Raw genomic sequence first — 26,237 nt, forward strand, 5'->3', positions numbered from 1 at the left:
GCCCTGTACCGATAAAAGCCCCATGACTTTAAATTGGGTAAAATACACTTTTGGCCCAGGGATTCATAATACTTGCAAAACAGAACCAAATACTCCGGTGCCTGAAGTGAGCAGCCATCACAGGGGCTCGCTGTTACCGATTTCGGGTCGAGGAGGAAAACAAATAAGTGAACGAATTGAGTCCAAATAGAACTTAGTGAGGAGTGATCTCGACCAAGGGAGCCTGACAAAAGAAAGGTAAGGCTCTGGGCCAGCACTGGTTTTCAAAAGCAAAAGGGATCTCCAGAGCCTTAGTCTCTCTGTTCTCCTTGGCATGGTTAAGAAACAGGTCCCCAATTAACCTTCTGTCACCTTTTTTGTAAACAACTGGGGGCTAGAGAACAGTTCAGGGCGACCCAAGGACAAAACAGCAGACCTAATATAGTTAAGCCACAGGATCTTGTGGCCAAACGTAGACCCAAGGCGGTCTTCGATCGCGTCCCTGTTAGAAGCAGTGTACTCCCCAGACTACACAGCAATGCACCGAAGCAGGTTGTGCATGGTCTTTCTCTTAATGAAGACTCAGTTCATCATAGACAAGAAAATGAAGAACTAAGAGAGCCCAGACCTAGCAGTTTCCTCCAAAACCGGTTCTCCTCTTGCTGGATACTCGCACAATTTCTGTACCCCCAAATAGCAGCTCTATATAACCCCACAGGGAGACACCTCAGTCTATATACCTGCAGCAATAGTAGGATAGGTTTACCATCCACCGTAGAAGCAAGCCTAAAAAGAGATACGCACGCTTGACTAAATCGCGTAGAGATTAGCAAGTCAGGGCATCAAGTTACTCTGTTGGTCGAAAGTAACCCCCAGGTAAAGGAAGGCAGCCACCCTAGAAATCACCTACTCTTTGATGGTAATGTGCCTGGTTTTCAAGGACTGTTTATCACATACCTTTATAGTGTATTTTTGAGGTATTAGTGTCCAGTTCTAGATTATCTATGAACTTGGCAAAAAGCTCAACAGGTCCCTTAAGACCATTAGTCATTCAAGACAATAGTACTGTGTCATCAACAAATAACGGGGAGGGTACAAGTACAGATTTCACTTTGGTCAGATCACTACCATTTACTGTTAAGAAGGAATTCAGGTAATTGATGTATAACAATAATAAAATGGATGCTAAGACGCAGCCTTGCCTACTCCCCCGAGGGAGGTTAAAGGAATCCGTACACTCCCCTCCTATGCCACACCTGACTGAAGCATTCACATCAGTGTGGAGGGCTCTGAGAAAATCGATCAGTAGCTGGGGTAGCCCCAAAACTGTTACGTTACTCCAGATCTTTGATCTGGATTTACTTGTACCTACTGTGTGGAAGCTCTACTGGATACAATGGCTGTATCTAAAGACTGCAAGTATACACAGGGAAAGACACCAGCATTTAACCATCTGGTTGTCCCGAGTCATTGCGAATCAATAGAAAAATTATTTGGGATCCTATTGAAAAAGGGGCACCAATTGTATCTAGACAATTTTACACTGGAATCCCAGTAATCAGGGAGTTGTTTCCTATGGCCACACCTGCTTGTGGTACAATTAGGACCAGCAGAAAAGGATTTCCTGTGGAGCTGGTAACAGAAAGCTTGTCAAGAGGGCATTACAGTGCTTTCCGTTGTGAGGAACTGCTAACCCTCAAATTCCAAGATCAAAGGCAAGTGTATCTTTAGGCCACTATGGGGGTCATTCTGACCCCGGCGGGCGGCGGGCACCGCCCGCCGGGCGGAAACCGCCCAAAGACTGCACCGCGGTCAAATGACCGCGGGGGTCATTTCAACTTTCCCGCTTGGCCGGCGGGCGATCTCCAAAAGATCGCCCGCCGGCCCAGCGGGAAAGCCCCTGCAAAGAGGAAGCCGGCTCCGAATGGAGCCGGCGGATTTGCAGGGGTGCGACGGGTGCAGTGGCACCCGTTGCGATTTTCACTGTCTGCTAAGCAGACAGTGAAAATCTTTGTGGGGCCCTGTTAGGGGGCCCCTGCACTGCCCATGCCAGTGGCATGGGCAGTGCAGGGGCCCCCAGGGGCCCCACGACACCCGTTCCCGCCAGCCTCTTCCTGGCGGTGTAAACCGCCAGGAACAGGCTGGCGGGAAGGGGGTCGGAATCCCCATGCAGCGCCGCCATGGAGGATTCCCTGGGCCAGGGGAAAACCGTCGGGAAACCGCTGGTTCCCCTTTTCTGACCGCGGCTTTACCGCCGCGGTCAGAATGGCCCGGGAAGCACCGCCAGCCTGTTGGCGGTGCTTCCTCTGCCCTCCACCCTGGCAGTTTGAAACCGCCAGGGTCGGAATGAGGGCCTATATATTACAACATCCTCAGTCTCTGGGTATGGTCAGACAGTTGAAGTTCATAAGCCTATTTGCATTCTGGTCTACAACAGGTACATGGGTGGGGTTGACAAGCAAGCCCAGATGTTTCAGTCCTAGCAGATGCTGCAACTAAAACCTGCATTTGGTATAAGAAGCTGTCCGTGCACCTGATGTGAATGGCAACATGCACAGCATATGTTGTGTATTGCCATTCAGGTGCTGGAAGAAGATGCGCTTTTTGACTTTGAAAAAGCAGTTCGTTTAAAAGAGTTGAAGACTCACATCTCTAAAGAACATTGTACCACCATGCATTAACCACCCAGAGCTCAGCTTCCTCTTCTATTACCCAATGACTTTAAGCTTGCCTTTGACAATCAACAGGTCTCCTCTGTCTTTTGGCTAGGTTCCCACTATAGAAATACCATATACATACATGCACACATACATACACATTGTGTTTTTGGAGCCTTTCCTCTTGTTGACTCTATGCCCTCTCAACCCATGTGGGGGCCTGTTTTTATTACGCTGCATTGTAGAAAATTTGTAGATCATGCAGACTCTGGAACTTTCCCTCACAGAAATGTGAGAACAATCTGTGTTTTAGCAGAAGTTTGAGGTCTGCAAGGGCTTCAGGGTAGAAAAACACCTGGTGGGACCCAAACAAATGATGCTTACTTTTCAGAAATGTCAGGGATAGTAGGTTTCACTGCCAGCCAGCTGAGCAATGGCCCAAATAGAGTGCAAGGCCCTACACACGCCATCGGACACCTACTAGACCCCATTCTCACCAGTTTCAGCAATCTCACAGTAGACAAGCCCACACCAATTACCTGCTCCGACCACACCCTTGTCAACTTCAGCATACCTATTCTATAACAGTGCAGAAACACCATCACCAAATCTTCATGACGGGACTGGAACAATATCTTAGAAGTATCTTGGTCTTCTGTACTCCTGCACCACTGTCCTCGACTCAACAACAACCACCCCAAATCCATCTCCACCACCTGCACTAATAGCATGGAAAAGCTCAGGCTCACCAAACCCCACTGCAAGCAACTTGAATGCAGGTGAAGACAAGTACCTGACAAGAGCACATACAAATCCGATCTCCAAAGCTACCGTCAATAAATCAGAACCATCAAATGCTCTTCGCTCACTGACCTCATCGAAAGCAGTACCATCAGTGCCAAGGAAATCTTTGCTTCACCTCTCCAGCAACAAGCTTCACCAGTGTAACTCCCTCTCAGGACCTCTGCACCCAGATGTCTCTATCTTTAGCAACAGAATCATCAGCATCTATGAAAACTTTGAGCCCTAACTGGGCATTCCCACCTTTGCCGCCCTCATGCCCATTTCTCCCAACACCCAAAGGGCCACACTGATCACCTGACTCACCATCACCACTCAAGAAACCACAATGACCATGCGGTCCATACTCTCCAGGGAAGCCTCAGAATCCCTGCCCTCAACATGTCTTCATCAAAGGACTAGATCCGATTACTGCAGCCCTTGGAACGATCCAACCATGACAGTCACCTACTCAGATGCCTGGAAACATGCAACAGTACAGCCCCTCCTGAAGAAGCCCTCAGTAGACCTGAAGACGCTAGCCTGCTACCAGCCTATCTTCCTGCTATCCTACCCAGCAAAAGTCATAGCAGAGATGATAAAAAAAACATCTAGCCACCCACATGACTGGCCACCACCTCCTCAACAGCGCTCAATCTGGACTCAGACCCAACCACAGTAGAGAGACTGTCCTCATCACTCCCACCAATGACATCCATGGATAGAGGACACCACGAACCTCATCCTACTTTATATTTCCACAGCCCTTGACATCGTCTCCCACCACATCCTTAGCCAATGACTACATAAAGTCAGCATCCAAGGTCCTCTGCTTCATTGGATTTGCTCCTTCCCGAGAGTCTGCACCCAGTCGTCAGCCTGGCCCCATTCACCTCGGACGCCTTCAACCTCATCTACGGAGTTCCAAAAGGATCCTCACTCAACCCCACTTTGTTCAATGCCTACATGACCCCCCTCACCATCATCATACGCACTCACAGAATCAACGTCATGTCCTATGCTGACGACACCCAGCTCATATTTTCCATCTGACAAGATGCCAAACACCTGGACCAATTTGTCTGGTTGCATGACCAAAGTCGCCAGATGGATGAAAACCAACTGCCTGAAGCTCAGCACAGACAAGAGGTAAGTAGTAATCTTCATCAAAGGCACTTCACTCTAGGTCTGCACTTGGTGATCTGCTGAACTTCGAACCACACCCCTTCCTGCATCCCACGCAAAGAACCTGAGAATAGTAACCAACAACCAACTTAACATGACCTGTCAAGTGAATGCAGTCTTCTGCTTCCACACACTCAAGATGGCCAAGAAGAGCTCCTAATGGCTCCCCACCAACACTTGCAATACCGTCACCCAAGCCCTCATCACCAGCAAGTTGGAGTACAGCAACACAGTATGCTGGAATCAATGCTCAACTGACCAGAAGACACAAGAACATACAAAGCTATGGGGACAGGCTCACCCTTAACTTCCCTCCCCCACTCATATCACCCCACCCCTCAAAGAGCTTCACTGGCTCCCAATCCACAAACAAGCACTCTTCAAACTCCTCACGCACACATAAAAGCCTTATACAACATTGGCCCCGATATATACCTCAACAACCACATAAACTTCCAGAAATCTACCAGACACTTCCACTCAGCCAGACTCCTACTCGCACAAACCCCTGTTTATGCAGAACCAGATACAGTGGTTGTGTCTTCTCTTACCTCGCTCCTAAAGCAAGGAATGACCTGCCCCTGCACATCAGATTCTCCTGTTCAGTTCTGGAATTCTGGGAGAATCTGGAGACCTGTCTCTTCACCTAGCCTCGAGCTTGGCTCAGCTGATACACCTCTTGCTTCAGCAGCAGGATACCCTCCCGGGTGAGTTGTGTGCTATACATATACACATAGCATAACATAAGATAAAATAAGATAAGATAACATTACGCAGCCACTCAGATTGCAAAAAAAAAAAAGGGTTGGTTTTGAGTAGGAAAAATTGATCTGTCCATGTTGCGTTTTCAGCCCTTTCCTGCTGTGGGTGCTAGGCCCACCCACACATATGGGGTTCTGTTTTTATCGAGAGACGGATGGGAACGCTATATGGGGTGTAATTTATGGCTCTCTGCAAATTCCTGAACTTTTCCTGACAGAAATGTGAGAAACATATTAAACAAATAGGCGGGCATTTATTTACATTTTAACTGAAGAAGAAGAAGAGAAGCACAGAAAGGGTCCACATTCATCTTTAGGAATACTTTCATGGCGAAAAATATTGTGCTGCAAACATGAGAAAGTTATACTAAAATTCAGATTAGTACATCAGAATATATCACAGGATTGAGTGGCATTTAGAACAAGTGATATTTAGAAGAAGGAATAGTTTCTTACCTGTAACTCCAGTTTTCTTGTGGAGGTATTTCCATGATAGTCATAAGTGCTGAATAGTTCCGCCCGCCTGCGGGGACCCCGGAGCACTGTTCTGAAATTATCTTCTTAAATGTAAATGTTCACCTTTCTCCAGGAAGGCCTGTGAAGTCACTTAGCAATGTCAATATGCAGCCTAAAGGAGAGGCTACCAAGGCCAAATTCTTCATCCTTCTTGGTTGAAAAAAGGGTACTGTAACGTAGATATGCATTAAAATGCATGGATATTCTAAAGATTTCGCAGAAAAATCTTTCACAAACCTTTTTGCAATGTTAAATAAAGATGAAGGATGTAGCCCATAGGCTGCCATTATACAGAATGAAAATGAAGCTGTGCCTTTAAGTGCAGATGGTCCTCCCATATCCCATCACGCTTAGCAAGAGGCAGTTGCCTCAGTTCTTTTTGTAGGCTTTGCTAGCTGAGATGAAGGAGTCTGTGAATTATCAATCCTTATTAATATTATTATTATTATTATTATGTCTATTCCACCGGGGAGGAGGGATGACTATCATGAAAATACCCCCACGAGAGAACTGGAGTTACAGGTAAGAAACTATTCCTTCTCTCGTAGGGGATTTCCATGTATAGTCACAAGCGCTGAATAGATAGGCAAGCCCATTCCCCTGGCAGCGGTGGAGTAGACAGAACAATAGCGTGATATTAAGTCATGCAAAGAGATTTCTAGGAGAAGCCTGTCATACTTGAGCATCTGTCCTAGCATCAGAATCAAGACAGTAGTGCTTAGTAAAGGTGTGGACAGACCTCCATGTAGCCGCTTTACAAATATCTGCTAACGGAATGATTCTCATTAATGCAGCCATGGTTGCATTGCCCCTAGTGGAATGTGCCTTAGGTCTGCCATCAAGGGACTTATTGACTAGCTGGTAACAGAGCAAAATACATGAGACAATCCATCTGGACAAGGATTGCTTGGAGGTGGCCAGGCCTGTTCGAACTGGACCAGAGTTAATGAACAGCTGTTGTGACTTGTGAAAGTATTTAGTTTTGTCTAGATAAAATTTTAGAACCCTCTTCACATCCAGAGAGTGAAACGTTCTCTCAGCAAGAGTAGATTGGTTTTGAAAGAAAGTTGGTAAAGAGATAGTCTGGTTTACATGAAAGTCAGAAATAACTTTGGGTAGGAATTTTGGATGTGTTCTCATTACCACCTTGGAGAAATGGAAAACGGCGTGTATTGTTCCTGAGCGCAAAGGGCCTGGATTTCACTAACCCTGCAAGCTGAAGTAATAGCTACAAGAAAGGCAGTTTTCCAAGTGAGATGTTGGAGAGCTCAAAGGGATGTTGCATCAGACGTGAAAGAACTATATTAAGCTCTCGTGGAGGAGAAGGACGTCTAGTCAGAGGAAAAATCTTGTTTAACCCCTCTAGGAAGTCTTTAATGACTGGCATTTTAAAGAAAGAGGTTTGTGAAGGACTTTTCTGTATGTAGTCAGAGCTGCCAGGTATACTTTGATGGATGAGAACTGTAAGCCAGATTTCGCTAGCTGCAATAGATATGGAAGAATAACATCTTCTGCGCATGTCGTTGGATGTTTGCTCTTGTCCAGACACCACATGCAGAACCTTTTCCACTTTAAGGCATATGCTGATCTGGTAGAATGTCGTTTTGCCTCTCTTAGAACATCCATGCAGTCTTGAGGAAGGTTAAGGTGACCATACTGCACTAGCTCAGGAGCCATGCTGCCAAATTCAACGACGAGAGGTTGGGATGTCCCATCTGACCTCCAGATTTCGTGAGGAGGTCTGGCCGGTATGGCAGTCTGAGATGTGGATGGAGTGACCGGTGAAGAAGGTCCAGAAACCACCACTGCCATGGCCACTCTGGAGTGATGAGTATCGTCTTGGTTTTGGAGTGGGACAGTTTGATGAGGACTGCCGGGATCAGGGGAGTGGCATAAAAGCGTACAGAAATTTTCCTGACCAGTCTATCCATAGGGCATTCCCCAAAGTCCCTGGATGGTAATACCTGGAGGCGAAGTCTAGGCATTTTTTGTTTTCTGGTGTTGCAAACAGATCTATAGAAGAGGTACCCCACATGGAGAAGATGTAGTGTACGACGTCGTCGTGCAGAACCCACTAGTGGTTTCCATCTATCGCTCTGCTGAGACCGTCTGCCTGAACATTTTCTGTGCCAGGGAGGTGAGTTACTGTTATTAAGTTCCTGGCCAGAAGCCAGTGCCAGATTGTTTGAGCCTCCAGAGATAGAATCCTGGATCTGCTTATTCAAGTATTACATGGTGACCGTATTGTCTGTTTGAAGAAGCAGAGTATTTGTGGTGAATGCAGGAAGGAAGGCTTTGAGCGGGAGATGGACTGCCCGTAGCTCTAGGAGATTGATGTGATATGATCTCTCCTTCCGAGACCAAAAGCCTTGAATCTGTAGATGATCCATATGGGCACCCCATTCAAGTAACGATGCGTTCGTGACTATCGTCTGTGTGGGAACCTGTTGGTGAAATGGCATCCCTTTCAGGAGTTTGTTCGGAGAACACCACCACTTGAGGGATTGTATTGCATGTGGAGAGAGAGTAATCCTGTCCTCCCAATTGTCCATCAGCTGATTCCATTGGTTTTCCAGGCACTCCTGCAAAGTCCTCATGTGGAGGCGAGCATTGGGAGTGGAGTACATGCACGACGCCATAGACCCTAGCAGAGACAAGACTATTCTTGCTGTTGACTGAGGAGCTCTCCCGAGAACTTGACATTTCCGGAGGATTGATGAACGTCGCTCCTCCGAAGGAAACACCTTTGCTTGAATGGTATTGATGGTGGTGCCTAAGTAGTGCAACCTCTGGACAGTTGATGGCATCGACTTGGTGAGGCTGATCTGAAGGCCCAGTTGGAGTAGTTGATAGGTCCATGCATTTGGAGAACGTGCTGGGTGCTGACTTGAGGCCGAAAGATAGCAGTGCATATTGGTAATGGTTTTGTCCCACAAGGAATCTTAGAAACTTCTGATGTTTTCTGACAACGGGAATGTGGAAGTAAGCATCGTGAAGATCTATGGAACAAAGCCAATCTCCCTGGTGAAGCTGGGGGTAGATCTGATGCAAAGATAGCACTCAACAATTTTTCCTTCCGAATCCATTTGTTGGCTATTCTTAGATCGAGAATGGGTCTGAACTCATGCTTGTCCTTTTTTGGCACAAGGAAGTACTGTGAGTAGATTCCTTTTCCCTGCTGATCTGTGGGAACTGGTTCTATCGCCTTCTTTTGTAATAGGATTTTGACCTCTACCTTGAGAGCATTGAGGTGGAATCTGGAAGGCTTCAGTGGAATAGAAGATGGAGGATTGGTGACCTGAGACAATAGCCATTCTGCACAATATTAAAAACCCAGGCGTCTGATGTTATGCGTTGCCAATCTTCCAGGTAATGCGAAATACTTCCCCCAACCGGAGTGGGTAACGGAAGAGAGGGAAGTAAGGATTCAGGGTTTAGACACAGATGTTTGATGTCCTCCTTGGGCTGTTTGTGGAGTGGACCTACCCTGTATATGTTTGCGTTGAGTTGGAAATGGTCTCTGGTGCTGTTGGTGCTGCGATCTAGGTGGCACCCATTGCAGAGTTTGGAGTCTTTGTGAGAAAAACCTGAGGTGGTAGGGACGGAAAGACTTCCGCTGCTCTCTCGGTTTTTCAATGCCTACAGCCTTAAGAGTGTCTAGTTCTGCTTTCATTCTGGACATCTCATCATCCACATTAGACCCAAACAGAGTAGAACCTGTAAACGGAAGGTTCTGTATTCTTTGCTGCGCTTCTGGTTTGAGAGAAGTAAGACGTAGCCACGAATGCCTTCTCAGGGATATCCCATGACAATATCCATGCACCGTTAAAATAGAAGAATCCGCTGCTGCGCTTATAATCTGGTTGGAGACCATGGCACCTTCATTCATAATTTAAAGGAAATCTTCCTTCTTATCTTTGAGAAGGTGATCAGCGAATTGAACAATGGAGTCCCAAAGAGCGCAATCATATCTGCCCAAAAGGGCCATGGCACCAGCTGTCTTAATGGAAATGGTCGATGTTGAACAAACTTTGCGGCCTGCCACATCTATCTTTTTACTCTCCTTGTCTGGCGGAGAAGAGGATAAAGGAGAAGTCCAATGTAACCGAATCTGGCGTTGGGTCTGCCCTTAGGAATAAAGGATCCTGTTCTGGAGGGCGATATTTCTTCTGGAGTCTAGAAGGTGCAGTTTGGACCATAACTGGTGTCAAGAATAGGTCCATCACCGGTTCAAGCAGACCCGGGACCAGCGGAAGCAAGGGTCTTGCAGAAGACCGTTAGTGTAGGTTTTCAAAGATAACTGATGTTGTCTGTGTAGGAACTGCCATAGGAACGTTACGTTTTTTAGCACCTCGGACAAGGACTTCCTGAAAAGTGCTTACATTGTCAATCGGTGAGATTCGTGGCAAAGGAGAGTCAGACAGAGTTGGAGAATAGTCTCTGGTATGACGAATGCCTACGATGGGAGCGAGATTTCAACCTGTTGTTAGAGTCATGATGATGGCGGTGTCTAGATGTAGAGGAGCATCTAGACGACTGATGATGCGAATGTCTTGCGGATCCTGCAGGAGTTGTAAGGGCCATTTCAGAAGGCTGTATCGGAGGAGGAGCCACAGGAGCCGGAGGAGCTGGAGAAAGCGTTGAAGGCATTATCATATGTGGAGGAGGAGATAGCTGAGAAAAAGATGGTAGTATCACGAGAGAGGTAGAGGATTCAGATGTAGCGTAAACCCTCCTTCTCTTCCTTGGAGACCTCCTCGACATCGACAAACTCCTGGACGTCGTGTTCCTCTCGATGTCAATCCCTCATGACGTTGGGTATCCCTCTACAGTGATCCCTTGTGACGTCGGGTGGTCAACGTCGATCGTCTATGATGTCGGGTTTCCCTCGACGCCAATCTTCCATGCCGTGTCAACGGCGATCTCGAGAGAGAGGATGTCCATATCGTCTCGACGGCGTGTAAACTCGATGTCGAAGAGCGACGCAACGGCGAGCGGTGTTGCTTCCTCACCGGTGAGCTTGTTCTCGACGGCAAACATGTCGGCGCTGTTACTTGCCTCGACATCGATGTTCTTGATGTCAACCGGGACCTGCACCGTTTTTTTACCAGAGCTGCGTTTAGAAGCTGCCTTGGATGACGAAGTAAGAGCCCTGGTAGAAGACTGACCTCCTCGCTCTAAGGTCCTACTGGTAGGCTGCTTTCTCCGTCTGCTGTCCTCTTTGGCCTGGAGGCAAATTTTCTCAATGTCACACAGCTGGAGAAGTTTTTGCATACCTCACAGGCATCTGGTATATGTGAAGCTGGAAGGCAGATAATACAGACCTCGTGTGTGGGTCTGTTTTGGCCTTCTTTCTGCCACAGCGAGGGTACTTGTCAAAAAGTGAAGGCATTTTGGATGGGAAAAAAGGCCTACATTTCTGTCAGGATTTTTACAAAAAAAAGACAGAAAATACTCAAGCAAGATGAAAAACGTAGAGTAAAAGTGTAATCAACATGATTTGATCAGAAATATTTGTGAAAAAACCTATAATTAGGTGGAGCTCAATGCTTCAGGGTCCTGTCAGAAGGAGCCAAAAAAAGAACGGAGGCAACTGCCTCTTGCTAAGCTTAATGGGATATGGGAGGACCATCTGCTCTTAAAGGCACAGCTTCACTTTCATTCTATATAATGGCAGCCTATGGGCTACACTTCCCTGCATTCCTTCATCCTTATGTAACATTGCAAAAAGGTTTGTGAAAGATTTTTCTGCAAAATCTTTAGAATATCCATGCATTTTAATGCATAGCTACGCTACAGTACCCTCTTTTAAACCAAGTAGGATGAAGAATTTGGCCTTTGTAGCCTCTCCTTTAGGCTGCATATTGACATTTTTAAGTGACTTTGCAGGCCTTCCTGAAGAAAGGCGAATCTACACTTAAGAAGACAATTTCAGAACAGTACTCCGGGGTCCCCACAGGTGGGTGGAACTATTCAGCGCTTATGACTATACAAGGAAATCCCCTACGAAAGAAGTCATAGTTTTCAAACATGACTTAGAAACATTTCTCACATACCACCATATTGCCATTAATCACCCAAGAGGCAGTCTGTCATATGCAAACTCTATGTGGCCTACTTAGTTTGTTATTATAGATGGAAAAATGTTACAGTCTATTAAAGTTTTGTACAACGCACGCCCTTAACTCAGGCATTTCATGGTATAATAATGAAAAAAGAGGAGGCAAGGTGAAATAAAACAATTGCCTAGGATCACACAATATGCTCAAGCAGAAAGGCCAGGTTTTCTAGTTTCACACTGTGCAAGTCAGCCACTACGTGGGTATCTCTGTCTCTTTCATATTACATCAAAAGTGAATGGTTTGTCTTTAATTCTTGTTGCGTGTGGTTAGAGAGTGGTGGCAGAGAGAAGCCACATGAAGGCTCAGTCCATTTGGAATCAAAGATCCAAGAGAACCTGGAGGTGAGCCAGAGCCAGGCATCTAGCTCAAGCTTGGCTCAAGCCTTCAAAGGCTTGCTCTCCTCTATCATATAATGATAATTAAGGGGGACAAAGGATGAGGAAGGCCATGATTTGACCAAGATCATCAACTTGGTGAAGCAGGAGTGCACCACAGTGTAGGACTCCTTGTTTCTTGGCCATACCTTTCTCACTACACCACGTTAGCAAGTGGGAAATTAGACTGGTGGGGGTCTCTCTACCATTGTAGGACGGTCCTCCTTTTTGCCCTGGTCACCCCCAAATCTTTTGGAGGGATACTGGTGGTTACTGACTCTTGGATGTGCCCTGGGTACTGCTAACCAGTCCCAGGGCCAGTGCTCTGTGTAAAAAGGATTATGCAAATTATAATTGGCTGTATCAACCTACCTGTAAGTCCCTTGTACATGGTAGGGCATGTAGGTTTAGGGACCCCAGCATAGGTAGTGCACACATAGGTGCACTGCTGGGGTGCCCAGTGTCTTTTTACAGGCAGGCCTGCCTTGCTGGCTCCTTTTAGGTTAAAGTTAACTCCAAATTCAACTTTGGAATTAAAGGTACTTCCAAAGTCTTAAACTACCTTATTTTACATAGTCACCCTTAAGGTGTGCCATAGGTGTCCCTAGGGTTGGGTGCAGTGTAACTATAACCAGGGACCTTATAAAATATGTTTTAAAATAGCAACATTTGTTTTCCCCCATTGTAGTGAATGGGCTCCATAGGCTAACATTGGGAGACTTTATTTTAAAATAATAAATTCTTATTTTCCATAGGAAGGAGCAAAAGTTACCGGTGTCAGCTCTGTAGGGCCTTTCTCTGATTTGCCAGCCTGGCCAGCCTGCCTTGATGAGGTGTGAAGTGGCCTGGGCTGAACACAATGGAAGTGTCTGGGGGAGGATGGTGAAACAGGATGGAGGGAGAGCAGCCAAACTGTACTTCATAGGAGGGAAGGACATTTAGCCCTGCAAGTGGACCTCCCCCATTTCCTGCGAAACCAGACAGCCAGGTGCCCCTTGATTAGATTAGGAGAGAGCTGGAAAGGGGTGTGTTAAGGGGAATTAGCCACACCAGTGGGTGAGCTCAGCCAGACCTATCCTCTCATATTGAATTTTTGCAATCTTGGATTTTTGGAGAATTTTGCTCCCTGGGATTGATTTTTGCCACACTTCCCAGGAAGTGGTCACCCAAGAAGGTGGTGGCCTGCACGTGATTGAACAGAGCCTCTCCTGCTTTCCCCCCTCAGGAGCAAGGATAAAACTGGTAGAGCTGCACCCCACCTCAGATCCCTACAAGTAACAAGACAAAGAAAAAGACGGACTGCCCAGCTGGGTCCCTGACCTGCACCTGGACACTGCACTCTGAAGGGCTGCACTAGCTGCACACTTGGGCTTTACCACTAAAAGGACTTTGCCTGTCTTTAACTGCTTCAAGAAGGGACTCCCTGTTCGCTACGGTAGAAAACAGCTGGCCAGAGTCCCCTGCATCAAGCCCTGAAGAAACTGACAAGCTGACTAGTGGTCATTTTTGGATTTGAGCCGGGTGCATTCTGGGAGTTGGAGTCCTAACCCTCAAGGAGCAACTCAAAGCTTCTGGAACCTTGGGGTGAGTTGTGGACTCTTAAAGGATCTTCAAAGACCTGGAAGAAGATCCAGAAGTTTGGAGAGGATTGAGCACTGTTGGCAAAAGGTCAGTAAGTGGACCGACCCAATGTTGCGAGTCAAGCCAGCTTACGTCGACTGCAACCCGTCCTGACTTGCAGGTTCGTCCCGCTGAAAAGCTCTGGAGCGCCAGACTACCAGAAATCGACTGGGGGCTTGAGGAAAGGCAATCCGACGACGTCGACTTGAAATCGGCTTGCTGTTGAGGGTCATCCAACATCGGAGAGAAAAAGCTCCAAAATAGTTTCTAAGTCCAAATGTAAAAAGTTGACCGAGGCTTCCCATGCAGCGATTTCAAAGAAGGCTCCAGGGAGGTTGGCTTCAATTTCAAGTTCTCCCGGGCAAAGATTTTTGTCACAAAAAATCATCTAAGTCCGAATGTAGAATTCTTCTCCGAGGTCTCCTGCAATGCATATCCAAAGAGGGCTCCAGGGAGGTCAGGTCCAACTTGTGACTTTCCCGGTGAAGAAAATCTTCAAGAAAAGGACTAAGGGGGTCATTATGACCCTGGGGGCCTCCTGACTGCCAGGGCAAAGGTGGCGCTTTTACCGCCAACAGGCTGGCGGTGAAGGCTGCCACATTAGGAGTGTGGCGGGCTCACCTCTGCCAACCCGCCACATCTCCACTTGTACCTCCATTGCGGTCGGAGCCGCCGGGCCGGAGATGTGCATCTCCGACCCGGCGGTCCACAGAAGACTGCAGGCAGTATTAGGAGCTGGCGGTGGTACCTCCACGAAAACCCTGGTGGAAAGGCTACCGGTGACAGGGAATTTCTTCCCTGTTATCGGTAGATGATTCCCCTATCCCTCCCCCAGCAAGCACTAAACCCCCCCAACCCGACTCCCAACACAGCACCCCCCCACCCTGCATACATGCACACGCACACAGACACCCACATGCACCACGCATACACTCATTCACTTACATACATGCATTCACTCACACGCATCCATACTCACATTCACCTGAGCACTCATACACGCATTCAAGCATGCATACCCACACCCATCCAAGCACGCATTCACTGCAACACTCATGCACACATTCACCACAATACTCATACATGCATTCACAACACTCACACTTGCATAAACACACACATACACTTACATGCATACATGCACTCACTTCAACATTCAGAGACACATACAACCACGCATGCACATTCATGCAGACACCACACACACACACAACACCCCCCACCCTCCCACTCCCCTCTCCTGTCGGACGATCAACTTACCTGGTCCGGGGAGGAAGTCGTTCGGCAGGGAAAGGGAAGGGGCGCTTCCACTGCCTACAGTGCCCCGCCAGCAGGACACTGCCAGGCCATATTATTGCACATAGTACGCCTGGTGGAGTCATACTGGCAGGGCTGGACCGGTGGTGGATCCCCCACAGCGCCTCCGACCGCCAGCACGACTACTTCAGGATTTCTGCCCAAAATGTGGCAGAAATCCTGCAGTACTCATGATACGGTGGTCGGAAGACCACTAGCACTGGTGGACTTCTGGCACCTGCGGTTTGGCGGTTTTCTGAGAAGACCGCCAAAGTTGTAATGAGGGCTTAAGTCTGAAGGTTAAACTTTGACCGAGGTCTCCCACTCACTGCAGCCGAGCAGGGCTCCATCGCAGTCAGCCTCAAAATTTGACTTTTCCCCAATCAAGTGTGACCAGATGTCCAGATTGGCGCTTTTAGCTTCTATGCGCTAAGAAACATTTAATCTTTAAAAATTAATATCTCCGGTTTCCTTTATCGGATTTTTGTCATTGTAGTGTCATTTTAAAGATAAACATATAATCCATTTCTATAAATTGGAGTTGGATTTTTATTGTGTTTTATGTTTTACTTATTTACTGTTTTGTGATTTTTAAATGCTTTATACACCTGTCTCCTAAATTAATCCTAACTTCTTATTGCCAAGCTACCGAGGGTTGCACTGGGATTAATTTATTGAGACCTGACTGGACCTAGTGAGGGCTAGTGGCCTATTGCTAAGTGTAGGTACTTATCTGTCCTTACCAATAATCCACTCTCCAATAGCCATAGATAAAATTAAATGATTGTTGGGTTACAATCCTGTTTCCTTATCACATACGTACTTTCAATTGTTTAGTTTGATTTAAGTACTTCCTATCTCTTTAGAAAAGAAAGAGCAGAGAAATATATTCAAAAAGTGATTACCCAAGTACACACACTTTGTCCAGGATTTAAAAAACATTTCTTCTGGTTCCATAGTTTCCATCTTCCATTTCACAGCAACTGGGGTGTGAATGGTTCTGATAGTGAGACTCAGGACTACTCTGACCAAAGAAATGTAACTCTGTTGTGGAGCCTCACCAGACTTTTAATATAGAGTTAACAACCAGCATATTTTGGCAAAGTTAGGATTAAATGTCACGTCTCCCAGTGCCATGGCTAAAACGTTCCCTATTTACCATGTCTAGTGGTGGAGGCTAGGTATTTCTGTTGGCCCACTTCAGTGAATTGCACATCATGTTGGGTGTCTTTGTCAAGGTTTTTTACAGCACTCACTATCTTTACCGAGACTTTCTCTGGGCACTCACACTAAAGTCAAAACGAGATTGTGAGGTTTAAGATTACATTTCATACCAATTCAGTAAGTAAGTTACCTTCTTTTTACCCTGGGCTGGCCAAAATTATGAACAGCAAACAGAGTTAGCTTACTCGAGGGTGCAGTAGAGGGATAGCAACTCAAACACAACATAACACAGTTTTGGAAAATCTATGTCCCTTCTAGAGATAATGGACTTAATTTAGAGGGCAGTATGGAAAGAAACCATCAAATGAACTCACAAGATTCACAGTCCACACCATGTATGTGCTTCACTCCCTCTATACCAGGCACATCCAATGAGTAGTTCATCAGCTAACCATGAGAAGCTCTACTGTGTGCAGCTCAGTGTATTGACATTAAAGCCTTTGCTTGGTTGAATTATTATTTTTATGTCAAAATTAAAAAGCATGTATTTGAGACAAAAATGTGTGTATTTTGAGAACTCCTAATGTGATGCTTGGAGAAAAACGGTCACAATTTCAAAATACATTTAAAGCGATTTCTTGAGTTGGAGAGATTTAGTACTCATATTATTACCTTAGTGTTGGGGGACTGCAACTATAGCTGTTATGTCTTACCTTTGTAGATGCATTCCAAATTGATAATCATTGATAATGTTTTTTATTTTACTGCTAGCAACCCTGCCTAATGCAATGATCACTGCTCACAATTGTGGATGGACTATCATATCACTTACTGCAGCTCTGGATAATTTGCACTGAACGTAAGTAGCTCTTATTACAGAAAAGGTTGGAGACCCCTGCTCTATACAGACCCCCCCAATCCGACCTAAAATTGCTGGCATCAATGCAGTCCTCGGTTACACCACAGACCATACTTTTTGGCTCCTCAGAAAATGTTTATGAGTACCAATGACCTAAAGCATTTAGGACCTGATTACCCGATAAATCCCATTAACCCAGGGTGAGATGTTTGCTATTTGTGGTGAATACATCCTGGAAATGCAGCATAACTTGCAGAAGTAAGTTATTTACCTGGAACTACAGTTTTCCAACTTTCATATATTTATAAATAACTTTCATTCTTGAATAATCTCCTTTGACACCCTCACCTTATAATATACTCAGGTGTCAGACTGGATCTGGAGATTTTTTTCTTAGCAGTGCTCCTGTGTGCTGGTAGTTGACATTTTGCGGCTATGCTGTGACTTCGCTCAACACCAGAAATGACAGAGTGAAGCCGCATATAAGTGCCACCAATTTCACTCATCCTTCTCAATCTGTGGCTTCATAGGTAGAGTATTGACCAAATTGGTGGTGACAGTGTGCCCATCTCTAATTTGGGACAACTTTAAAGAGTATTACCAAAGATAAGTAGCGTGTTCTTCTGATGGATACCTCTAACTGCAGATTTATCACCTTAGAGTAGATGCCATAGCAGCAACTCCTTTAGGTGTAGGGTGTGGGCTCAGACCAAATCGTACTGCAGAAACAAGCGGGCTGTAGAACCTGGCTGTCAGAGCAATTGTGTTTCATGACTATATGCACCAACATCCACAAAGTGGTCTGGCAGATGTCCTGGTGGAATGGGCTCTCAGACCTTTGAGGGCTGTTTGTTGGCAAGTGCATAGCAGATCTTGGTACAGAGGGCCATCCCCGTTGACATGGTCATTTTTTTCACCACTTTACCTTTCTTTACACCTTAAAATCTGACGAACAGCTGATCATCTACCTGATGGCCTTTCGTGCAGTTGATGCAAAAAACATATTTACGTTCTCCTCGTCTCAGATCAAGACAATGGAGTCTCTCCTCCTCTTCAGATGTGAAGTACAGCAAAGAATGTTGGCAGAATTATCTGGCAGAAGGTTATCACAACTTGGGATGGAAGGCTGCCCGCGTCCCTACACCAACTTATTGTCTTTATTGCCATCACACTGGTACTCCTGCAGCTCACCCATGGTGTCCCTATATAATGTCAATAAAGATCACTCACCTGTAATTCTAGTTCTATCCCAGGTGAATCCTCATCATAGTTATAAACACAGAATAGTTCCCCTCCAGAGCGCTTTAAATACATATATGTATAAACAATTTTGTACAATAGTACTTTAATATATTTGTTTGCAGCCAATAAAACGGTTAAATAGACCACATGTCACAAACTTCTGTTTTGGCAAAAGGGACTACATGCCCCAGAAGAACATGGGCCAAGGAGGGAGGCACATCGCCAGCTGCCCTGCAGTAGTCACCTGGGGAGCGCTCTTTAGCGCGCTTTCTGTCCTTGCGGCTCGGGAACACAAACTTCTGTTTTGGGCACAAGGGACTATGTGCCCCAGAAGAACCTAGTCCAAGGCGGTGGCCTCATCGCCACCTGGGGAATGCTATTTAGCGTGCTGTCTTTTCTCGCATTACGGGTGCACAAACTACTGTTTTGGGCACAAGGGACTACGTGCCCCAGGATAACTTGGGCCAAGGAGGCGGCTGCATCGCCAGCTGACCTGCAGTAGCCACCTGGTGAGTGCTATTTAGCGCGCTGTCTGTCCTTGCAGCGCGGGAGCACAAACTTCGGTTTTGGGCACAAGGGACTACGTGTCCCAGACGAACCTGGACCAAGGAGGCAGCCCCATCGCCAGCTGCCCTGCAGTAGCCACATGGGGAGCACTATTTAGCGCGCTGTCTGTCCTCGCAGCACGGGATGCGCCCCGGCTCCAACTGGGCAAATCCCTGGCCAAGGGCAGGCCCATTCGTGCCTGTCATAGACCGGAAGAGGCCACCCCTCTTGGTTTTGAGGTACTACTTCTCTTCTTTCCAAACTTGTATCTTGCTTGATTTAATAATTGTTCATTTTACCTTTGAGCTTTGATTGGGCCTCAATTAGACACTGATTACTCAGGCTATTGCTTAAGGATGGGCAATCGTAAAGCTCAAAGCAGCCCTGTGGGTGAGGCTGCAAAACCTAAGATCTTGAAAGTCCCTCATAAGCCCATCCCTAGGCCGTCAAACTGTGGCCCTCATAATGAACACGGCGGTTGAAACCATTGTGTTCATGCTGGCGGTCAAAACACTAACCGCCAGCGTCCCCGGATCCCTGCCAGCCGTATTAGGAACATTGTTTCCGCCCGCCCGCCCAGAGGAATGCCTGGCCGGGACATTGACGAATGCCTCTGTGTGGCGGGTGCAGCTGCACCCGTCGCGCAGATCACTGCCCGAAAATCGGGCAGTGACCTGTGCGATGGGGCACTGCACAGGGGCCCCTGCACTGCCCATGCCATGTGCATGGGCAGTGCAGGGGCCCCGCCTCCGCCAGCCTTTCCCTGGCAGGTTTCTCCTCCAGGGAAAGGCTAGAGGATTAGAGATCATTATCCGAGGGGCAGCACCGCTTCCCTGTCGGATAATGATTCCAACCGCCGCCAGGCTGCCTGATGGAGGCAGCCTGGCGGTGAGTGAGGGCTGCCGATGGCGGCCCTCAAGGTGTTCTTTATGTGGCGTGTGGCCCGCCATGCCAGCTGGCGGGTTTTCCTGCCACCGCCGGCATGGCGGGCCACACCGCCAACATCAAAATGACCACCTAAGTCTCTAATGAAATTGATATCTTAAAGATGAGTTGGAAACCATACTTAAAGGGAAAGACAGGCTCAGGGAAAGGCCCAAGGGTGGTCCCATGTTGGCCTTTTTCAAACCTAAGCTAACACATAAAGGGACCCCAGAAAATGTTACTATTGCTGCTTTGCCCTCTGGGGCTCACAAAACTGTTCATCTAGCTCTGAGTAACCTGAGGCCTGCACTTGATACAGCTGCCACCCCCTCACTTAATAGTAATTTAGTAGTCTATGAGGTGCCCTTGTCAAATAGCTTTGCAGTCTTAGAGGACACTGAAGTTCCATAACGAATTCTGCTGCTTCAACTAGTTTTTCAACCTCCACTTTTCAGTATACTAATGTCCTCTCCTTGAAAGAGGCCCTTGGAGTCATTATCAAGCTAAAAAAACGAGGTCACTATAATGAAAACCATGTTATCGAGGTAGTCGCGTTATTGCATGCATCGGCCCAGGCTATATTGGTGGAGAAAGAAAATGCAGAAAAATCTTCGTCCTTGGTTAACAGTTATACCTTGCGCAGCCCCACAAATCCAAAGTGCCTCCAGGGTGGCAGCCTCCAATTTTCAGGATACTAATGTCCTCTCCCACACTCATCAGCTAATGTTAAAACTATGACTTTGCAAAAGTGGAGAATTAACATAGGAGAAGGTAGGCCCGGTGTTTTTAGTAGCCATTTGTCCATAGTCACACTTATGTGACAGCTTTAAATCATTCGAAAGGACGCCAAACTGCCCGGGACCATAGCCAAGGACATCCAGTGTAAAGTCCTCATACTACCCATAAACTCATTTGAAAATAGCGTGTCGCTAAAGAACAAGGTCACACACTGGATGAGGCACGCAAGACAATGTTGATCAATTGTTCATTCTGATATATTATTTGCAAAGCGCTCAGCGAGGGCAGACCAATGGGACCCAACAGAAATAAGCCTAGCCCGTCCGGATTTGGTGGAAGGTTTGCTATCCATGGATGCTCGTTCTTTGCCTCCAAATGGATCCAACATTGACTTCAATAGGTGCTGGCCTAAATATCGTCCCATTGATCAGCGGGATCAAGTAATAACCATTACAGGGGTGACCCGAGAAGGAGAGGCTGGAAGCTTGTCCCAGATTTCTAACATAAAGGAAAACAGGCTATCGGATGTAGGCTGACTGGTTAATTAGCTTATTCCACATAAGAATGCTAATGTTCCAATTAAATCTGCACGGCTTCTATCATCTGTCTGTGATATTGAGTTCTGCCATCCTACTGCCGTAAATGATATTAAAAAAGTTGATTTAAGTAGGCCAGACATTTATTTTCCATCCTGCAACCTCTAGGAATTGTGGCCTTCTTACACTGTCCATAGATAAGTATCTTTCTTCTTCTAACCTCATCGTATGCAATATAGCAAGTGTAAGGATGAAGATGTGGACTGGGCCTGTATATCGATAATTTAAAGGTATGTTTATTTCAGGAGACCTAGGCCATCACAAATGTGTATAGGCAGGGTTGTAATTCTTATTGTAAAGAGGCTATTCCTTCTAGGGCAGCCGGGGGCCTCATTAAATGGATAAAAATGTCTTTGGGCTGTACCATAAAGAAAGTATATATTGATTCGCCTGACATTCTAGCCCTTAGTATTAGCCCAAAATCCAGTCCCCCCCCTATTTGCTTGTTAACCTCTGTAACAGACCTATTCCCTTTCGCCAAAGTTCCAAAACATTTAGTCTTTTTAAATTTATTTTTGGCAAATTTATCCTTTAAGTATTGTGTCATCATTACAGTATGCAAGCCACCCAAAATCAGTGACACAGAGTTCCAGATTATAGATCTAATGGTCCCTGAGACCAGGGAATGGGCATTTCCTTCTGATAACCCTGCCAAGCCTAGCTTGATCAGGGAGAACTACAGTAACTTTATTGATTATGTCCTCATTGACCTAAGGATATGGCATGAGATAATCGATCTGGGGGCAGGTAATCACCAGGACAGTGACCATTTCCCTATTTTGGTAAATTGGGCCATGACATCCATGGGAATTTGAGTGATCATGATACTATGTTCCCGGGGGTGGTGTCCAGTAATCAGTGTTCTATGAAATGGGAGATTTTTGTGAAGCCTGGGAACCTAGTAGCAAATTCTCACAGTATGGCTACTAGCCAACTCTCAGAGTTCACTTTAAACAAACTTTCTCCTGATCAAATAGTTGCCCAGCATGAAAACATTTTTCATTGCTTGCAGATGCTAGTTGTAAAGGAATGTAAAGGAAGAAAGTGTCAGAGCTTAGGGAGGGCTAGTAAGTGGTTCGATAATAGCTGCTGACAAGCTAAGAATAGCCTCTTAGAGGCTATAAAACAGCAAAATAGACCCATGATAGTTCAGGCCAGGCGATTTTATGCAGATGCCCTCAAGGCGAGTAAGGCAAAATGGGAGGAGGCCACATGGAACAAATTATTACCAGCTTTGAGAGAAAAAGACAGCAAATATTTTTAGGCTTTAGTATCACAAAATGGGTGAAATGAGGACCCTTGACCAGATTGCCATATCTCTGCTGAAGACTGGGTTCTTCATTTTAGTGCCCTATACAGAGCTGAGCTTCAACAAATACATGTTGCTGGTGATGTAACTGTGTCTTGCAAAGAAGGGAAGGAGGAAGGGACAATTGTTCCCTTTACAGTCAAGGAAACCAAGGAGGCACTTTTGGCACAGAAACCAGCGAAAGCCCCTGGATTAGACAAAACCCCCATAGATTTGTATAGATCAGAATTGAAGACTTGAGGTCTGTAAATACATTTGGTGTCTAACGCCCTGCTGATAGGAAGTGATATTCCCAGTTCCTGGAAAGGTACAATAACAGTGCATATCTATAAAAAAAGGAGATAGGTCTGTTCCTATTAGCTACAGACCAATTAATCTGATAGATAATATTCAGAAAATATTTTGTTACCAAATACTAGTCAGACTTTGGGACTGGATTTTGGAAGATAATGTTTTGTGTCATTTTCAAGCAGGGTTTAGGCAGAAGATAAGCACGGTGGACCAAATCATCCGCTTCCTTCTGATAAAGTGGAAATCTGTTGACTTGGAAACTGGGAGATTGTTTGTTGCTTTCATAGACCTTAAGTCTGCTTTTGATTTAGTTCCCTGTGCTAAATTGTGGGAGACCTTGTCTAGAATTGGTGAATCTAGAACAGTGGTTCCCAACCTTTTGACTTCTGTGGACCCCCACTTTATCATTATTGGAACTCGGGGACCCCCACTGAATCATTATTGGAATTCGGGGACCCCCCACTGAGACATTACTGTAAACTTGGGATCTAATCTGTTAACAATATTTATTTTCTAAGAAGCCGCGGACCCCCTGAGGAGGCTTCGCGGACCCCCAGGGGTCCCCGGACCACAGGTTGGGAACCACTGATCTAGAAGCTTCTTGACCCTGATACAGAAATTGTACTCTCATAACTTTGAAAGTGTTAGATGGGGCATGGATGTTGAATTAGCAGAAGAAATGACAACCCAAAAAGGAGTTCATCAAGGGTGTGTCCTGGCTCCCACTCTTTTTCTCTTATACATTAATGCCTGTATACCTTACTTATATTACTGTGAAAATGATTCTCCTAAATAAGGTGAAACTATAACACTGTGGGGGTCATTCTGACCCTGGCGGCCGGTGACCGCCAGGGTCACCGACCACGGGAGCACCGCCAACAGGCTGGCGGTGCTCCCGAGGGCATTCTGACCGCGGCGGTTCAGCCGCGGTCAGAAAGGGTAAACCGGCGGTCTCCCGCAGGTTTACCGCTGCCCCAATGAATCCTCCATGGCGGCGGAGCGCGCTCCGCCGCCATGGGGATTCAGACACCCCCTACCGCCATCCTGTTCATGGCGGGAAACCCGCCATGAACAGGATGGCGGTAGGGGGTGCCGCGGGGCCCCTGGGGGCCCCTGCAGTGCCCATGCCAATGGCATGGGCACTGCAGGGGCCCCCGTAAGAGGGCCCCGCAAAGTATTTCAGTGTCTGCTTTGCAGACACTGAAATACGCGACGGGTGCAACTGCACCCGTCGCACCCGTGCAACTAAGCCGGCTCAATTCTGAGCCGGCGTCCTTGTTGCAGGGGCATTTCTGCTGGGCCGGCGGGCGCTCTTTTGGTGAGCGCCCGCCGGCCCAGCGGAAATGTCTGAATGGCCGCCGCGGTCTTTTGACCGCGGTGCGGTCATTCGGCGGCGGAACCTTGGCGGACGGCCTCCGCCGTCCGCCAAGGTCTGAATCAGGCCCTGTGTCTATTATTTGCTGATGACACCTTACTATTACCTAAAACAGCTTCTGGCTTATCCAAACTTTTAGAAACATTCTTGGTGTATTGCAAAGCATACGACCTTCAAATAAATAGTTTGAAAACTAAATACATGGTGTTTGTCGACATCAAGCATAAAGTGAAAAAAATCTATACTTTTAGATGGGGAGGTCCTCGAAAGAGTTCCTGAGTTTGATTACTTGGTAATTCGACTAGAGGTCTCCAAGAGGTGGGCAGGCCAGCTAACTAAGTGACTATGGCCCTCATTCTGACCTTGGCGGGCGGCGGAGGCCGCCCGCCAAAGTCCCGCCGTCAGGTTACCGTTCCGCGGTCGAAAGACCGCGGCGGTAATTCTGACTTTCCCGCTGGGCTGGCGGGCGGTCGCCTTCAGACCGCCAGCCAGCCCAGCGGGAAAGAGGCTTCCACGATGAAGCCGGCTCGGAATCGAGCCGGCGGAGTGGAAGCTGTGCGACGGGTGCAGTTGCACCCGTCGCGTATTTCACTGTCTGCGCAGCAGACAGTGAAATACATGTAGGGGCCCTCTTACGGGGGCCCCTGCAATGCCCATGCCAGTGGCATGGGCACTGCAGGGGCCCCCAGGGGCCCCGCGACCCCCCCTACCGCCATCCGGATCTCGGCGGTCCGACCGCCGGGATCTGGATGGCGGTAGGGGGGGTCGGAATCCCCGCGGCGGTGCAGCAAGCTGCGCCGCCGCAGAGGATTCAATGGGGCCGCGGTACACTGGCGGGACCCCGCCAGTGGTGCCGGTCCGACCGCGGCTTTACCGCCGCGGTCGGAATCCCCATTGGAGCACCGCCGGCCTGTCGGCGGTGCTCCCGCGGTCCTCCGCCCTGGCGGTCAAAGACCGCCAGGGTCAGAATGACCACCTATGTCCCTAAAACAGCGAGCGGGGGCTATTTTAAGGTTTGCAAGTAGAGCACCCACTTTTTCTATTCCTCTGGCTTTGGAGATTTACAAATGTCAAGCCTGTGGGACTGCTCTTTATGGGGCTGACGTCTGAGTGAACTGTATATTGGATGCCGTAGAAAAAGCTGAAAATGCCTTTTAAAAACTGTTACTTAAGATTCCCCAGAGCTCGCCAACTCTCCCATTCGCTCAGATTTAAATATAATATCCATTGCAGACATTGCTGTCCTATGGTCATTACAGTACTGGATAAGAGAATGGTCCATAAATGATCTCAAGCCTTAAAAGGAATGCTCTAGGGCTTAGGGGATGGCCCACATGTTGACAAAATCCCTTTGTGCCATTATGTAAAGAACTGGCTTTTTAAGCTAGGCTTGGGAACGTATTGGTCAGATCCGTTAAATCGTCCGAGTGACGCTCTGCAGAAACTTGAAGACACTCACTGGGACGGTGTCCAAGGGGCAAAGCTAGCTACTGTGCCCTTGGCAGTTTGACAGACAGTTTTCTGTCTGTTAAATGTTCTTTTGAATTTGAACTTTTTTTTTATACCATTTAGCAGTCATTTGCCCGAGTACTTTATGTTCGATTTAGAATAGGATCCTTACATTTGTTTGCTTTTACTAGCAAATGGAAAGACAATTCTGTAGTGTCCAACGCTTGCCCTATGGGATGTGCGACTCAAGAGAACTTCGAGCATGTTCTGTTTTTTTATGCAGCTTATAAGAAACAGTAGGCACGCTGGATAAAACACCTTTGTAAATTTCTGGGATTTAATGATCGCCCCTCTGCCCTGCGGGTCTGTAGAACCGGTATTTATGACCCTGTTGTGTGTGCTGTAGCTAGTCTTTTAACTGCTTTTTGGTATATCAGGATGAAGAAATTAGGGG

The sequence above is a fragment of the Pleurodeles waltl genome, chromosome 5 (assembly GCF_031143425.1).
Source record: "Pleurodeles waltl isolate 20211129_DDA chromosome 5, aPleWal1.hap1.20221129, whole genome shotgun sequence".
Classification (NCBI taxonomy): domain Eukaryota; kingdom Metazoa; phylum Chordata; class Amphibia; order Caudata; family Salamandridae; genus Pleurodeles; species Pleurodeles waltl.